At 45.0% G+C, this 14346-nt stretch overlaps 1 long non-coding RNA gene across 1 annotated transcript; it reads left to right on the top strand.

The window, feature by feature from the left end:
• Positions 1 to 10969: 10969 nt before the first annotated feature.
• Positions 10970 to 13633, top strand: LOC116078817. Its single transcript, XR_004113641.1, has 2 exons — positions 10970 to 11108; positions 13133 to 13633. It is a non-coding gene; the product is annotated as an uncharacterized LOC116078817 (long non-coding RNA).
• Positions 13634 to 14346: the final 713 nt, after the last annotated feature.

The following is a 14346-nucleotide window of genomic DNA, read 5'->3' as shown; positions in this document are numbered from 1 at the left end:
AGGTCCCTCACATTCCCGGTTCGTGGAAACCCACGCTAGTAGGAAGCTGCTGGTCGGCATCCTACAAGAGAGAGAGAGAGAGAGAGAGAGAGAGAGAGGTCAAGAATCCAACAACTGGTACCAATCTTTGTTCTCCTAATCTCTCTGGTTAACAGCTCTACCTATGGACATGGCTGGACCATTAATTCTTTTGCTCATAGCTCTCACTATAGCACCATGCTTTATCAACTATCTACTTAGCTATGCAAAGCCAAGAATAAATTCTGTAAAACTAGTAGTGCTAATGAGATGATACAACCCTTTGTCTTTAGTTGAGTCCATGTTTTGACTCATGCCCATAGACCCAGTGGGAAATGTTACAGGCTTCTGGACCTTAACACAGCTGACACTGTGACTGAAATGTTACCCAGTCCTTGGACTCTAGCATGTAAGCAGCAATGCCTGCCAGAACACTAGAACAAAGACCTAGACCTAATCCATCAAAGTCCATAGTTCTGGGAAAGCCCCTAAATTCAGTAACTTGCATTTTTGACTTCTATACTTCTGTTTCTGGCAAACTGTTCATGCTAATTGAGCTGTGCCAACCTGGGATGTGATTTTTGTGCTTAAAAGTTCACCATGAGAAAGGCACAAGACTGTACTTGTAGTTGCCAACCATCTAATAGTTTCTATTGGCTAGAAAATGTGTCTGAGTGATTTTCTCTGGTAGATACACCACAGCATTCCTTCTTAGTATACAAGGGACTCTTCATGTCTGATTATTTATTTAATAAATGAATGAAGACACGACTAGCAGGCGAATAGGTGGAAAATAGCCACAATAGGTGTAGAATTTAAAGCTTGGTTCTGAGTGCTTTTCAAGGAAGAGATGAATAGCAAAGACCTTGAGGAGACTGCAGAGGAGAGCTAGAATGGGGACATGGCACCTATCATGTGCTATTGCCTTTGTGAAGCAGAAACTTCTGGTTTACTTGGAAAGTCAGTTATGTTAAAAATGATACTTTGCTGGGACACACAAGTGAAAGAATGTTTTGCTAAAACAGACACATGAAAGGACACATGATGAAGGAGTATAAATATGACTCCAAAGACAGTGGGAAAGGAGCATTGGTTTGATTTGCTCTGCCTCGCTATTCTTCACTAACAACATGTATGAATTGATTTGTCTTACATGGTGTTGTTGAGCTCCATTAGTGGTAACACTGCCATTGAAAGAAACTTGCCAAAAACCTTCTCGTGAAGTTACTGTGGCTTCTTCCTGCTCCCTCACCCCCCATGGCCTTATGACCTCACCTTGGGTTGGTTGGAGAGCCTTGTGGTTTCTTCAGGATTGAACTACAGCTGCTGAGTTTTGGGTGGTGTCTGCCTGCTGAGAGGATTGGACCTAAGCTTCTGGTTCATATTTGGTTTTTGCTATGGGACTGAACTGCTGACCAAGAAGATTGAGCTCACCCCCAAAGAACTATTGCTAAACAGGCTCACTTCCACCATATCCTAATAATTTTTCTCTTCCACTGCCTCTGGCAGATATTGGACAAGAGGAGAGGATGTTTATTAAAATAGGCTGCAAAAAATGTACACCTACACCTGTCTTAATCAGTGTTCCATTACTGAGAAGAGACACCATGGCCAAGGCAACTCTTATGAAAGAAATTATTTAATTGGGTTTTCTATCAGTTTCAGAAGTTTAGTGCATTATCATCTTGGTAGGAAGCACACACACAGGCAGACATGGTACTGGAGAAGAAGCTAGGAGCTCTACATCCAAGTCTGCAGGCAGCAAGAAGAGGAGACACTGAACCTGATTTGAGCTTTTGAAACTCCAAAACCCACCCTCAGTGACACACTTCTCCCAACAAGGCCACACCTCCTAATCACTTTCAAGTAGAGCCACTCCTTAAAGATCAAGCATTCAAATATAAGAATGAATGAGGGCCATTCCTATTCGAACTACCACATTCCACTCCCTGCCCCCCCCCACAGATTTTGCATTATAATGAAAAAAAAATGTACTCAAGCCAACTCCAAAAGTCCTCTATTCACAGTCTCAACATTGTTTAAAAGTCTAAAGTCTCTTCTGAGACTTATGGCAGTCTCTTAACTGCAATCCCCTGTAAAATAAACACACACACACACACACACACACACACACACACACACACACACACACAACTAAAAACAGATCATATACTTCCAACACTCAACGGCACAGAATATACCTTATCATTCTAAAGTGGAGAAAAGGGAGCATACTGAGGAAACACTAGACTAGAGCAAGACCAAAAACCAGCAGGGAAAACTCCAAACTCTGAATCTCCATCCATGTTTGAGCTCTTCAGATCTCCAATTCCTTCCAGGTTTGTTGACCAAAATACACTTCTTTCTCTTGGACCGGTTCCATATCCTGTTAGCAGTTTTTGTCAGATATACCCCAGCTCTGGCATCTCCAACATCTTGGGGTCTCCAACACAATCCAGGCTTCATTTTTACAGCTTCATAGAGTGGCCCCTTGTCTTTCTATTCCTGCACAAACATCATGACCAAGAAGCAAGTTGGGGAGGAAAGGGTTTATTCAGCTTACACTTCCACATTGCTGTTGATCACCAGAGGAAGTCAGGACTGGAACTCTAGCAGGTCAGGAAGCAGGAGCTGATGCAGAGGCCATGGAGGGATGTTCCTAACTGGCTTGCTTCCCGTGGCTTGCTCAGCCTGCTCTCTTATAGAACCCAAGACTTCCAGCCTGGGGATGGCACCACCCACAAGGGGCCCTACCCCCTTGATCACTAATTGAGAAAATGCCCCACAGCTGGGTCTCATGGTGGCACTTCCCCAACTGAAGATTCTTCTCTGTGATAACTCCAGCCTGTGTCAAGTTGACACACAAAAACAGCCAGTACACCCCTCCATTCAGGGACACCCCTGACACATGTTTAGCTGAAGTGGCATTCCTTAGCCAAGGAGAGAGATTCCACAACCCCTTTCTTGTATCCTTGACTCCAAAGCAAGAACCATGTGGCCAAAGCTGCCAACTTCTTCTGCTTGATAAGGTTGGATCATGGACTACTTATCTAGCCTTCTGTTTTTCTTGGTTTCCTTCATTCCTTAAACTTTTCTTTAATTCCTTTCCACAAGTTGGAAGCTTAGCTAGTTGGGGTTTTGCCCTGAGGTCACCACTTCCTTTATTGCATTTAGCATTAGGCTTTTTAAAAATCTGATTATCTTCTTGAGCACAGGACTTACTCCATTATACTTCCTGGTGCCCCTGTTCTCTGCAAAGTGTACATTTTATATTTTTCCTTGCTCAGTTTCCTTCTTTTCATCATAGATATACAAAAGAGTGACCACTAGTAACCACATGACAGAGTCAATATTAGGATGTCTTGAAATCTCCCCTGCCAAACTCTTGAATATTGCCTCAGGCAGATTTTTGGGGAGCAAGGGAAGAAAGTACATCCCTCACCAAAATATTACAAGAGTGGTATCTAGGCCACTTACTAATATTTCTCTCCTCTGAAAGCTCTCATTGAGCAGAGCTGTCATTATTTACATTGCTCTCAGTAACACTGTCTTCCATTTTCCTACCAGTCTGGCTCATTTAGCCCTGCTGTAAACATTCAACTTCTTTCCTAATCTAAAGTCCCAAAGTCCACATTCTGCCAACAAGCAGCCTCACCAGGCCTGTCACAGTAATACTTTACTCTCTGGTACCAACTTCTGTCTCAGTCAGTGCTCTATTATGTGAAGAGACACCATTTAATATAAGAACAAAGGAGTCCAGGTTCTGTAGAAAGTCTTGTGCCTCTTTCCTATTCCCTGAAGGAGACATGGGCTGCCCTTCAGCTTGGTGCTATTGGAGCCTAGCTTAAGCAATCATCTCTTCTTTCAATAGAATAATTACATCTATTGAGTAATCAATCAAAATTACAAACCTCCTACCCTGTTCTGGACTTGCAGTGTTCAATTCTTATATTTAAAAAAATTTTGGGGAGGCTGGCTTACAGTTCCTGAGGTTTAGTTCATTATCATCATGTCAGGAAACATGGCCACATGCAGGCAGATATGGTGTTGTAAAAAATAGCTGAGAGTTCTACATCCAGATCTGCAGATAGTAGGAAGACAGAGACTGTAGGCCCGGCTTGACCTTTTGACACCTCAAAACCCATCCCCAGTGATACAGTTCCTTCAGCAAGGCCATGCCTCCTAATCCTTTAAAATGGTGCAACTCCCTTATAACTAAGCATTCAAACATATGAGCCTATGGGAGGCATTCTTATTCAAACCACCAAACCTTCCAACAATGCATGTGCCCTGTGTGTGGATAGCTGAGGTCTAGTTTCTATAGAAAGCCTGATGGAAGAGAAAGAGTAGGGCCTCAAACTGCATCTTAAGAGTCAGGAAGCTGACAGACATTGCAAGTGCAAAGCAGAGGTAGGAGCTTGGTGGTTTTGATTGATGTCTCAGTAGATGTAATGATTCTATTGGAAGACGAGGCCATAGCTAAAGCTCGACTACAACAGCACTAAGCTGAAGGGGCAGCTCATGTCTCCTTCAGGAAATAGGAAAAGGACACAAGACTTTCTCCAGAACCTGGATTTGTCTCTGGAGGGCGATGATGACTACCGCATGACTGCAGTGCTCCTGGTCACAATGTGGTGGAATTACTTGTTGGGAAGTCTGCACTGTCCACAATCTCTGACAAAGATTTCACAGCACTCTTTTGAGGTAAGCTTGTCATTTACTACTCTTTAAACGAAGCCAAAGGAGCCTGAAACTCATTCTTTCAGTCCTTGCTTTTAGACTCCTGCACTAGACATTCGCTGCTGTCCATGGTGGTACACACAACTGCTCTAAGCAGGAGGAATGCATGGCTTTCTACATCAGCAAGAATCACAGGCCCTGTATGTGGAAAGAACAAGATCAAGGCTATTCAGATACATAGTAGGTCTTGTCTGGAGCTGATGAGTGACCTGCACTTGCCTCACCTTTGACCCAGCAAGTGTCCCCGAGGAGGAAGTTTTCCTACTCTGTGATCAACAGCAGTTAAATGACATCAAAGGCAGCTGAGAACCACAGCAGCTCATATCACAATTCTAAGTAGGAACCTGGGTCAGACTCAAGTGGGTCTCACTGTTTTCTAAACATCAGAGAGTTGAACTAGAGTAGAGCAGAGCAGATTCTACCAGGCTTGAGTTCCTATGTCAGTCTACACACCTCTCAACTACCACAAAGCCACTGAAGTGCATACATGTGAGTCATTAGACACCAACTACAGTGAGTTTTTGCTTTGTGCCATTATGTGAGTGTTTTTTGTCCTTACAGCACTAAGAGGGAATCGATGGGTGGATGATGTACCACTATAGGTTCTGTTTTGTGTTCACTTGGGGTCAGAGGGTAGCAGCATCAGCATCTTTTATGTGGGGTTCCCACAGTTACGCTGAGTCTCAGGGTCTAGCAGATAGACAGGAAATGTGAAGCTGCCATTGCAAGTCACTGCAGTGGACAGCTTAAACCACAGGAATGTATTCATTCCCAGATAGAGAAGATGGAAGTCTAAGATGAGGATACCATCTGCCTGACTTGGGCTGAAGCTCTCTTTGAGATGCTGATGCTTTTGCCTTCTCTTGGTCTTCTCTTGGTGTATATTTATGCAAAGAGGTCACCTTCCCTCCTACAAGCCACAGGCAGGGGACCCTACATGCCTTTGTCTCAGGTCAGGAGGGTGCAGAAGCAGCCAGCCATTTTAGACATTCACCATCTTCATAATCTAGTCATGGTCCCTCTTCCTATCTGTCTGACTATCAGAAAAATCAAACTCTTAGCCATATTGCCTTTTGGATGTGGGTTTCAGGCCTCTGTAGCTGAAAGTTACCTGAAAGCTATTTGTTTTAAGAAAAGCAAGTTAAAAGCCAAAGCAGAAGTTCCCACAACCAAGCCAAAAAGTTATAGACACAACAAAGGCCAAGTTTTTTGGAATTACTACCTTAAAATAGTATCTATCCCAAATTAGTAGAAATAACTAGCAATACATCATTTGAAAAGTTTCAGGTAAATTATTAGTTGACAGCATAAAAGTCACAGGATTCAGTCTGTCATGAATCAGATAATTTATTCAGTAAAAAAAAGTTATTAGAGCATGCAGAGGCAGATCCTGGGGAGCCAGGTACCTGTCCCTGGCCTCTGGGCCATTTCAGAGTGACCACACTTTCACCTCACACTACTTGCTCAAATGGCTGGTCTATCAGCTCTTCCCAAAACAAAGACAACTCCGTGAGAAAAGTCCAGGAGAATTGGCTGCCTAGGAAATTCATGTTTTCCACTCCACCCCCTGATTGAGGATTTTCACACATAGACTTCCAATCACATTTTCTTCTATTATTTATTTCTTGTCCTGGCTTTCTCTAGTAAGAAAGCTCTGCACACTGGCCCCAGCTGCAAGCTCTGCTAGGGCTGTGGCTGGAAAAGGTCAAGTGGAGAGCACGGTAGGGACCTCTAAGACTTCCACACCCCACAAAGGGCACTTTGAAGAAAACAGGAGTCCTGGAAATTAGTTCTCCCCAAACCATCATCTAAAGCAGGGAAGAAGTTCTTACCTTTCATCTTGCTGCCCGCTGATGGTGGCTATCCAGCACCTTTCCCTTTCTCACCCCCTTTCAGGGGTGCCTCAGCCACATGACCCTCCACACCTGGGCAGTTGTGAGTTCCTTAGGGCTGTGTGAGAACAAGGCTAGCTTTTGATCTCATCCACAGGGTTGTTTGTAAGCAGAGGGAAAGAAAGGAGGTGAGGCAGCTCTACTTCTCGGGCAAGCGTGAATGGTTTAATTTTATCAGACCCTTGAATTCACAAAGGGGCTTGAATTTCAGGTGGGTCCCTGGAGCTGTTCTTGGAAGTAAGAATTGGGCAGGGAAATCTAACAGCTCTGTCCAGGAGGGACAGGCATGAGAAAGAGTTCAAAAGGTACTGCTTCCTATAGGAATGTCTTCCTCTTTACAGGCTTACATTGGATTTGCCTGCAGAGTGTCTAAGAAATTTCAGTGTTTACTGCGACTTCATATTCCTATTTGGAATATTCCTATTCCAAAGCAGGCCTGGAGATAATGCTTTTCTGGCTTTCTTTGCAGCACACAAACAAGACATTGGGTTGTTAGACATTTCAGTGAGACCAAGCATCCTGGACGTTAGGGACTGTTCTTGTGATCCACATGGCAGTTGTTGGCTTTGGTCCTTCTGCAGGGACATTTGAAGTACAGGGGAGCTGGGGAGGGGGGAGCAGAATGTATCCTGCCTCCTGAATTGAGAAGTGTGTTCTTTTATCAGAGCAACGGAGTGCCTGCACAGAACATTCCAGGCAAGCACTTGCTCCATGGACTTAATACTACTCCCCGGCACTTACATTCTTATAGGTCTGTCCATTACAAGCACAAGTCTCTCTCTAGGCAACATGCTTTCTGGGCTGTTTGAGGAGTAGATACTATAGAACATGTAGTCTTCCCACCCTGCCCGTCACACCCTGCTGGGCCAGGGCAGAGAAGACCTTCTCCAGGAACTATAAGGTCCCAGAAGTGACCCTAAGGTTAGACAGTGCATGCTGTCTGTTTAGACCGAAAGGCCATGAGGTGTGTCCAGGACACAGATCCTACATAGCCTTTCCCGTTTATAACAGATATTTCTTTTTCAAATCTACATCTCAAATCTCAAAGGGAACCTTGGCTCCAAAGGCCACCACAAGTGACCCAAAGTCATTGTTGCTTAAGGAAGTTTCAGCTGATCAACATGAGATGATGGGGGTGAGGGGTGGGGAAGCCACTGCCTGCCCATGTCCTCTCCTTTACAGACATCCAGACTTCGGGCTGCTGACCAAGGATCACGCTTGACCAATGCCTTCATACATTTTTAGTAGAGCCATAAAGTCTTTCTTAAAAGGGTCCCAGGTGCCTCCCACTCCCCAAATCCACATAACTGCCTGATCCAGCGTGACATGACCGTAGTAGAGCCAGATTCCCTTTCCCAGTCCCATCAACTCATAATGAAGCCCTGGAAGTGATTGTCCTTAGTTAGAATTATGAAAGAATTGGTCTGCTATTGATGTTCAACTTACTTGGGTTTTGGTGGATACCGGAGCCAAGTTTATCATAATGTATAGCAACCCAGAGAGTACCTAGGACAATAGGCGGCTGCAATGCATATGGAGATAAAACAGTAAAGGCAAAAACGACCAAGCTTGTCTTAAGGGTGGACACTTCTACCATTGTTAGCATTTCTTCTAGGCTCCACCCAACAGTTACCTAGCAACAGCCAGGTACAGACTTGCTATAAAAGGACTGTTTGGTCTCTCTCTCTCTCTCTCTCTCTCTCTCTCTCTCTCTCTCTCTCTCTCTCTCTCTCTCTTTCTCTCTCTCTCTCTTTCTGTCATCTCCTTCTGTCTCCATCCTCTCTCTTTCTGTCCCTCTCTGGCCCTTTTCCTTCTCTGCATCTACTCCCTTCTTAACCACCCTTCTCATGCCCCAAAATAAACTTCATTTTATACTAGACCCCTGGGGGGTGTCTCAGCATGGGCCTCCTGCTGCATCATGCCACCACATTACAAACCATATAAACTATAAAGTATACATTTCTCCATTGCAAAGAGCATTCTGTTAAGTAGAAATATCACTAGAGTACACCTGAAAGGTTTTTTTTCTCTCTCCTGAGGGCTTGAACTGTAAAGGTAATAGTTGAACAAAAGAGCAGCCTGTAAAATTGCCTGAGTAGATGGTGAATATCAAATGGTACAGAGTCTATGGTGGAACTACTGAAGAGCTAGAAAAGGGAGAGATTATTTACCCAGCCAAAGGCCCTTTCAAAATCCTAGTACTGTTTGTGAAGAAGCTAGGTGGCTCTTTGGAGAATAATCATGGATTACAGAGAGCTCAGTCAGGCGGATCTATATCATTGTTCCCAATGATTTTCTTTTGACTGAACCACATATCCAAGTAATGGGTTACTTTCCATACTTCATTAGACTCTGATAGAGCATTTTTAGTATTCTTTAGGCTACTGACCTCACGACCAATTTTCAGTCACTTGAAATAGTCAACAGTGGATCTTCAGAGTGCTACCTCAGGGTTACTTTCAGAGTCCCACTATTTGTCATGGGATAGTGGCCTGAGTTCTTGCTTCATATCCTTCATACCCTCTGTGGGAAAGTTTCATTGCATAGGTAACATAATATTAACCTTGCATGTCTTCACACATTTGGAAAAGCATCTAAAAGACATTCAGCATGCCTAAAGGACTAGGGATGGGTGATCAGTCCACACAGGGTTCAAGAGTCAAACACAGCTGTAAAATTCTTGGAAGTATTATGGTCTGGTAAGACATGTATGATAACTTACAAAGTTATTGAAAATATTTTACAACAGTCCTATGTCTGTAAATGTAAAAGAACTTCAGATAGTCATGGGGATCCTGGAGCATTGGTAGGTGGATTTTCATACTATAATCTGCTCAAGTTGCCAGTTCTTGGCACAACTTGTTAAATGGGAGTGGCATATAGGATTAAAATGAAAGGTGAGAGGCTTTTAGAACAGGATAAGATCCTGATATATCAGGCCAAACAGCTAGATGCCTCATTGCCCCATGTTCCTTAATGTTAGAAATTACAAGAAATTCAAATGACTATGCCTCAGACTGTGGCAAAAACACCCTGAGCGAAGAGTTTCAATAGGATTTTCGTCTAAGTCATGGGAAAAAGAAGATCCTCTGTCTGTAGTGCAATATCATTACTTTATTATGATTAAATTTATTTTGGGTATTAAGATGGCTGAGTACAGGTAAGTCACATGACACTAAGCCTGATGACTTAAATTCAATTCCCAGAATCCACACGGGGAAGGAAAGAATCAACTCCTGGGCTGTCGAGATGGCTCAGCGGGTAAGAGCACTGACAGCTCTTCCGAAGTTCGGATCCCAGCAACCACATGGTGGCTCACAACCACCCGTAATGAGATCTGACGCCCTCTTCTGGTGCATCTGAAGACAGCTACAGTGAATTACGCCAGAGCGAGCAGGCCAGCAGAGGTCCTGAGTTCAATTCCCAGCAGCCACACACACGATGGATCACGGCCATCTGTACAGCTACAGTGTACTCATACACATAAAATAAATAAAATAAATCTTTAAAAAAAAAAAAAGAATCAACTCCCAAAATTGCCCTCTGATCTCCACATGCACATTGTTGTAAGCAACTAATATACACACACGAACACACACAACAAAATTTAAAAGTAACAAAAAAAATTTAAAGAAAATAATTTCTAAGTTTTGTAAGAAAACAGCTATCAACTATGAAAAAGAAATATTAAAAGTTATAAAAATGAGATTTCTTTTTTTAGTAAAGAAGGTTAAAGAGAATACGTTTAGATTTAAAAAGCTTTTAGATGACAATTTTGTCCTAAAGATTGTTTCAAAGTGGAAATAAAAAGGCATGGAGGCAAAACTAGAAAACATAACCATGTTACAGACAATCTAAGGAAATTCCAAAAAAATATGAAAGATGAAACTTAAGGAAGACAGAATGTGCATGATTGCCTTCACTATAATCAAAGCTTTTTGCTTTGTGGAGCTTGTCTTGAAATTCTTTCCTGAAGAGAAACATCAGATCTGGTTTCATCAGAGTCAAAGTCACCAAGGGATTAAATGAACTCCTCAGACGGCTGTGGGCAACATCGTGGAGCTGTGACTTCTTGCTTGTCACCACTGCCACTTGCATCAAGAAACAAAAAAAGTTCTCTGGTGGCCTTCACCTCAAGGACAGTGCATGGGTGGAATAAGGGGCAATGTCACAGCTGTGTCTGGTTATATCCTGTCTCTGTATGTTTGCCACTGTCAGAGATTTTGGTTCCGTTGAAGCTGCTGACAGAGTAACATTACTTCCTGGCCCTAAAAACCTCTCCTCCACCCACTTCTCTTCTGAAAAAGCCTTGAGAAACTCCAGATGCCCTTATTATACAGACCGATCTGCACACAAGCGTCTCTCCTGCATTGAAACCTACCACGAGTGCTTCCCATACAGTGTGAAGGAGCAAGAGAAGTTAATAGATTACTGGAAAATGATGAGCGGCTCAGTAGAGTAAGACAAAGGCTGGGGGCCAGGAAGGGGTCAAGAGTGCCCTGTGGTCTGGGTTAGGGAGGACCTCTGATCCCCAAGGCCGGGACAAGCTCTGGGAAGGGCAGGACACAGGTAAAACACCCACCAATGTCCTGCTAAGCTTGAATTTTAGATAAGCAACCATTTTTTTGGACCAGCATTCGGATTTATACAGTGAAGATTAATTTTTTTCTTTAATTGAACTTTAAATTTTAACTGCTAGACTCCCTACTTGGGTTGGGTTTTTCCCCCCTCCCCCCTTCTTTGTTTTGTCTTTGTTTGCACTGCTGAATTCCTAACACCCTTATACCTCAGTGAGGACCCAGCCCTCATAGTGACACGGTGTAGTGGGTGGCAGCCTGTGCGGTTGCAGGGTGCTGTGTGGGACTCTTATTCTCGGAAGCTTTCCACAGTATTCTTGGGAGATCCTATTGCTGTGTTTTATAAAAAAGAAAGAAAGAAAGAACCAGGAATATGTTTGGTGATGGCGCGGCATGTGGTGTGGTGGAAGAGGGTGCCTCTGCGGGCCCATGCTGGGGCATCCCTTCCCCCTGAAGTCGTAGGACAGATGTAGTCTAGAATGGAATTTATTTAGGGCATGGGAAGGAGAGTTGAGGAGGGGGTAGGGCAGAGAAAGTCAGAGAGAGAGAGAGAGAGAGAGAGAGAGAGAGAGAGAGAGAGAGAGAGAGAGAGAGAGGAGGAGGACGAGGACGAGGAGGACGAGGAGGACGAGGAGGACGAGGAGGACGAGGGGGAGAGGGAGGAGGAGGAGAAAGAGGAGGAGGAGGAGGAGGAGGAGGAGGAAGAGAAGGAGAAGGAGGAGGAGGGGAGGGGGAGGAGGAGAGGCGGCTGTGAACACGTGGAGAGAGAGGGGGAGGGGAATGGGGAGAGAAGGGACAGAGAGGGAAGAGCGAAAGAGAGTAAGAGGGGAAGGAGGGGGCAAGCAGCCGCTTTTATAGTGAGTTAGGCATACCTGGCTGTTGCGAGGTAAATGTGGGGTGGAGCCTAGAAGGAATGCTAATACAGGTGACAATTTCAAGCTTTCGCTTCTGAGGGGGCTCATGGCCTTCAGAAGAGAGGACTCCCTGGGTTCAGGCTCTTTAAGGGTGCTTCAGAAATGCAACAGCACATTCTTGTGTGCCAATACTCACCCCCTAACACCCATCCCCACCCCACCCCACCCCACCCCCGCTCGCCGCAGCCAGGCAGGAAGGAAGGAAGGAAAGCTAGTGCAGCAGTTCAGCAGTCCCTTGGAGGTGACAGGAAACTGCAGTCAGGGCTCTGGAGGAGGCAGGTTGAGCCACTTCTACCACCTAAGGAGCATGATGGCACGAAGCAAGCCAGGCAACAAGAGACAGAAAAACTGAAAACACTGGGGGGAAAAAAGCCAGGAAACACAGATTTCCCCTAGAATGTTGTTCTGTCCAAGGGCGGCACGGAAAAGCTGGGCTACCAACTACACTGAGGCACAACGGGGAAGGTATTTATTATCACAAGAGTTCTTTCTACTACACTGATGCTTGAGGCACTCAGATGGGTAAACAGGGACCTTTCCTGGGCTTTTTCCCTTAACTTGGAATCGCCAGGCTCCACCAAGAACTGCTAATCTCCACCCAGCCCTGGGCCAGAATCCAGGAGAGCAGGCTATGTTAGGAGAGGACCCCGGTGTAGCCTGAATTTAAGGATAGATGTACCTGACTTTCCTGAAGCCTGCAACCTTCATTCTCCAATGAGCATTTTGTGCATGGCACGACTGTATCTTGGCCTCTGTATTTCAGTGCTTTGCTTCAAACAGGACCAAGAATCTGGACACTAAATATGCTAGTGGATGCCAGAGTCTTCACCTATCTGAAAACTGACTCCCATTCATTCATGCACGTGCATGGTGGCTCAGCTTCATCTTGAAAGAGTGTGACACTCAGAGATGGAGATACCAGTGGATACTGGGTCTCCACTAATATCAATTACGTCATGGAGGCATTGAACTGTTGCGTTCTATTCTACAGGAGGAGCAGGCTGCTCAATGGAAAGACCCTCTTTTAGAGTGTGGACAGACAGTTCATGTCTACAACGTGCTGTGCCCCTGAGCAAACTGGTTTATTGGCTGACCCTTCAAGGGGGCTGTGTTAATTTATTAGTGACAGAGCAGCATGACCATGGAACCAGCTTGGAATGGAGCTGTGAGCCCGTGTGGTCCAGGTGATATCCATTTCTGACTTTAGGCATCTGGAGAACACAAAACTGTTTCCACGCTTGGAGAAAATGTGATGTGTGAGTGCCAGTGCTCCTACAAGCAGTCAAGCTGGACATATTCCATCCCCTGGCGGCTTTTCTGGGAGTATGGGGTGGATGGAGTGGCTGATGTCCTGATACTTCTCCCATCTATGAGAGACACACGTGCTGCCTCTTGAGGTACAATGTGTGCACAATGTCTGCAAGGGAAGTGTTTGTCTCCTCCTTTTGTGGTCTGAAACCTGATCAAATATTTTTATGTCGTTTTTCACAAAGCTGAGTGAGTTCTGAGAAGTTATTTGTACCGTACATTTCAAAGGGGATGTCCACAGAATGCTCATACTGCATAGAAATCTAGAACTGAGGAGCGAGCACCTGCTGCCCCTCATGTAGAGCTGCTCCCAGACAGCTTCACAGGCGTTGTAGGTGTGGAGAATGCAGGCTTAAGGAGGCTTGCCCCTTTCGCTTCTGAGGCATGTTGGGCGGGTCTCCCATTGTCACGAAAGAGGGAATGCTGAAGTGTTCATACTGCACTCTGAAGCAGTGTGTGGGACTGTGAGGAGGCTCTCAGTTAACTAACCCTTGGCTCACCACACCCACACGCAAACATACAGACTGACTCTCCCTCCCCCTTCCCCTCCTCTCATTCTTTCTCCCTCTCTCCCACATTGTTAGGTAGCATAGTTGCTAAGGATTTAAATAGGCATGGCCATGACCGTTAGCATTCCTTCTACACTCCACCCAACAGTTACCTGGCAATAGTCAGGTAGGCCTGGCTGGCTATAAAAGAGGCTGTTTGGCCTCTTCCTCTCTCTCTCTTGCTCTCCCTGACCCCTTTCCCCCTCTGTCCCCTTCCTTCTCCCCTCTTTCTCCACATGTTCTTGGCTGGCCTTGCCTTTCCTCCTCTTCTCTCCTCTCCTCCTCCTCTCCCTCCCCCCTCCCTCCTCTCCCTTTCTCTCCCCTCCCCCCTCTTCCTTCCCCTCCTCTC

Source organism: Mastomys coucha, unplaced genomic scaffold (assembly GCF_008632895.1).
Source record: "Mastomys coucha isolate ucsf_1 unplaced genomic scaffold, UCSF_Mcou_1 pScaffold5, whole genome shotgun sequence".
In the NCBI taxonomy this organism is placed as follows: domain Eukaryota; kingdom Metazoa; phylum Chordata; class Mammalia; order Rodentia; family Muridae; genus Mastomys; species Mastomys coucha.
The sequence above is the reverse complement of the archived record's forward strand: the minus strand, read 5'-3'. Positions and strand labels throughout refer to the sequence as shown.